General features: G+C 40.4%; 1 non-coding gene across 1 annotated transcript; it reads right to left on the minus strand.

The window, feature by feature from the left end:
- Positions 1-2,927: 2,927 nt before the first annotated feature.
- trnav-cac lies at positions 2,928-3,000 on the minus strand. Its single transcript has one exon. It is a non-coding gene; the product is annotated as a tRNA-Val (tRNA).
- Positions 3,001-4,123: the final 1,123 nt, after the last annotated feature.

The following is a 4,123-nucleotide window of genomic DNA, read 5'->3' on the forward strand; positions in this document are numbered from 1 at the left end:
ATTGAAGTTCATTAGAGCTGGACTATTATTTCCCTGCCAGAAGTGTTTGGAGGGACATTTTAGTAGGTTGCTTGCAAGTTGTATATTATGTGAACTGTATTGAGGTGGGGTGTACTAATGACATGTGGCCGTGAAGACTGTGGACATTTTTAAGGCCTTTGTTGTGTCGATGAACACCCCCCACATTCATACCCTCTGCACTCATCCACTAGAAAATAATACAGATTATTGCAAATCCTATGTTGATGACTGGGTTCGTTCTTGTATGAAGTTGCTGTGGAATTGCTCTGCCATTATTAGTATTAGTATTATTGTATGAGGTATTCTTGTTTGGGTTACCCCTGTGTTGTGATGTGGGTTTTATATGGTGTGTATTCTCTTTTCTCTCCACTGGCTATCTGGTAAACAGGCTACACTCTAGGCAGTCTCTTCTGCTGATGTGTGTGTGTCTGGTAGTGGTACTCTCTCTATTCTACTCTTTTCCTTTCGGCATGGTTAATACCTGCCTGGCGCCCGAACAAAATCTTTCTTTACCCTCTCTAAGAAATACCGCTACACAGTCTCTCGGTCCCAGCTTTGATGCACCTGTACTGATGATAGCAGGGTGAACAGGCAGTGGCTCGGGTGGTTGTTGTCCTTGATGGTCTTTTTTGCCTTCCTGTGACATCGGGTGGTGTAAGTGTCCTGGAGGGCAGGTAGTTTTACCCCGGTGATGCGTTGTGCAGTTGCTGTACCAGGCGATTGTGCATCTGTAAAAGTTTGTGACCGTTTTTGGTGACAAGCCAAATTTCTTCAGCCTCCTGAGGTTGAAGAGGCGCTGTTGTGCCTCCTTCACCATGCGGTCTGTGTGGGTGGACCATTTCAATTTGCCCGTGATGTGTACGCCGAGGAACTTAAAACGTTCAACTTCTCCACTACTGTCCTATTGATGTGGATAGGGGGGTTGCTCCCTCTGCTGTTTCCTGAAGTCCACGATCATCTCCTTTGTTTTGTTGACGTTGAGAGTGAGGTTATTTTCCTGACACCACACTCCCGAGGGTGTAGCATAAGAACAGCTTCATTGGCACAATGGACAATAACCTTGCACAATGTTCTAATCTAACATTCTAATCTATATCTGCTTAATTTGTAAATTATGTCAGTGTTGGAGCCCCTAGCTATCCATAAATGAAAAAAACAAGAATATGGTGCCATCTGGTTCGCTTATTAATATAAGGAATTTGAAATTATTTATAGGTTTATAAGTATATTCTATCCAATTACATTTTTGATACTTAAGTATATTTAAAACCAAATACTTTTAGACTATTACTCTAGTATTTTACTGGGTGACTTTAACTTGAGTAAAAGTAAAGATACCTTAATAGAAAATGACTCAGTCATGTATGACAATTGGGTACTTTTTCCACCACTGCACTGGTCCATTTCAATTTGTCCGTGATTAGAACACCGAGGAACTTAAAACGTTCCACTTCTCCACTACTGTCCTGTTGATGTGAATAGGGGTTGCTCCCTCTGCTGTTTCCTGAAGTCCACGATCATCTCCTTTGTTTTGTTGATGTTGAGAGTAACATTTGATTGAGAAGGTTTTTTGTGGGAAGCCTTTCCTTCTCTACCACAAGAGGTTATTTTCCTGACACCACACTCCAGAGGGTGTAGCATAAGAACAGCTTCATTGGCACAATGGACAATAACCTTGCACAATGTTCTAATCTAACATTCTAATCTTTCCTTTCCTTCTCTAACACAAGAAGGTTATCATTAGCCTCATCGCTAACGGCTACACAAAGTGTAGACATGCGCGCGCTCCACACGCATGCGAACGGAAACTGGGCAGTCCTGTGCAGACTTTATATAGTGTACCAAGAGACTGCCTTTCGCTTACGGCCATACCAGCCTGAATACGCCCGATCTCGTCCGATCTCGGAAGGGCCTGGTTAGTACTTGGATGGGAGACCGCCTGGGAATACCAGGTGCTGTAAGCGTTTTGCTCCAGCAGAGGGTTCTCTTGTGTCATGCGTGTAGCAACTCCCTTTTATTTATCACCCTAATAATGTTGTGTCTTTTTATTGGACTAAATGCAGTTTGTTAGTGCTTCCCTGCCCTGCCCCACTACACTACAGAAAACTGCTGCTATGCAAAAATCATGATATAATTCTGCCAGGCTGGCAAGGAGTAAACCAAATTTTACAGATATTCATTGCACGAATTCAAATTTTCAAAGTCAGGCATTTATGACAAAAATATTTCTCTGTTGCAAATATAATAAATATTGCTTGTGTCAATGAGCGCTGTTTCCACCCAGCTTGAAACTGGGGACCTTTCGCCTGTTAAGCGAACATGATAACCACTACCCTACCAAAACTGCTGCTTGAATTGTCATCAAGGAGTAAACCAAATTTTACAGATATTCATTGCATAAAGTCAAATTTCCAAAATAAGGCATTTATGAAAAATATTTCTCTATTACAAATACGATAACTTTGGCATGTGTCAATTACCTCTGATTCTGCGCAGTTTCAAACCAGGGACCTTTAGCATTTTAAGTGACAGTGCAAACCAAGACACTACAGAAACTGCTGCTTGAATTGTCATCAAGGAGTAAACCAAATATTACAGATATTCATTGCATAAAGTCACATTTCCAAAGTAAGGCATTTATGAAAAATATTTCTCTATTACAAATACGATAACTTTTGCATGTGTCAATTACCGTTGTTTCTGCCGGTTTCGAACCAGGGACCTTTAGCATTTTAAGTGAACATGCAAACCACAACACTACAGAAACTGCTGCTTGAATTGTCATCAAGGAGTAAACCAAATATTACAGATATTCATTGCATAAAGTCAAATTTCCAAAGTAAGGCATTTATGAAAAAGAATTATCTTTTACAAATACATTAATTATTCCATAAATAAATTATCACTGTTTCCACCCGGTTTCGAACCAGGGACCTTTCACGTGTGAAGCGAATGTGATAACCACTACACTACAGAAACTGCTGCTATAAAAAGCTGCAAGGAGTAAACCAAATTTTACAGATATTCATTGCACGAATTCAAATTTTCAAAGTCAGGCATTTATGACAAAAATATTTCTCTGTTGCAAATATAATAAATATTGCTTGTGTCAATGAGCGCTGTTTCCACCCAGCTTGAAACTGGGGACCTTTCGCCTGTTAAGCGAACATGATAACCACTACCCTACCAAAACTGCTGCTTGAATTGTCATCAAGGAGTAAACCAAATATTACAGACATTCATTGCATAAAGTCAAATTTCCAAAGTAAGGCATTTATGAAAAAGAATTATCTTTTTCAAATACATTAATTATTCCATAAATAAATGATCACTGTTCCCGCCCGGTTTCAAACCGGGGACCTTTCACGTGTGAAGCGAATGTGATAACCACTACTACAGAAACTGCTGCTGAAAAACAAACAAGGAGTAAACCATTCATTGCAGAACTCAAACAGAAACTGCTGCTTGTTTCCACCCAAATTGTCATCAAGGAACATGTAAACTTGAATTGTCAAATTTTACAGATATTCATTGCATAAAGTCAAATTTCCAAAATAAGGCATTTATGAAAAATATTTCTCTATTACAAATACGATAACTTTTGCATGTGTCAATTACCTCTGATTCTGCGCAGTTTCAAACCAGGGACCTTTAGCATTTTAAGTGACAGTGCAAACCAAGACACTACAGAAACTGCTGCTTGAATTGTCATCAAGGAGTAAACCAAATATTACAGATATTCATTGCATAAAGTCAAATTTCCGGCTAGGAAAAACTCCCTAGAAAGGCCAAAACCTAGGAAGAAACCTAGAGAGGAACCAGGCTATGTGGGGTGGCCAGTCCTCTTCTGGCTGTGCCGGGTGGAGATTATAACAGAACATGGCCAAGATGTTCAAATGTTCATAAATGACCAGCATGGTCGAATAATAATAAGGCAGAACAGTTGAAACTGGAGCAGCAGCACAGTCAGGTGGAAGTTGAAACTGGAGCAGCAGCATGGCCAGGTGGACTGGGGACAGCAAGGAGTCATCATGTCAGGTAGTCCTGGGGGCATGGTCCTAGGGCTCAGGTCCTCCGAGAGAGAGAGAAAGAAAGAGAGAAG

Source organism: Oncorhynchus tshawytscha, unplaced genomic scaffold (genome assembly GCF_018296145.1).
Source record: "Oncorhynchus tshawytscha isolate Ot180627B unplaced genomic scaffold, Otsh_v2.0 Un_contig_9832_pilon_pilon, whole genome shotgun sequence".
NCBI classification, from domain to species: domain Eukaryota; kingdom Metazoa; phylum Chordata; class Actinopteri; order Salmoniformes; family Salmonidae; genus Oncorhynchus; species Oncorhynchus tshawytscha.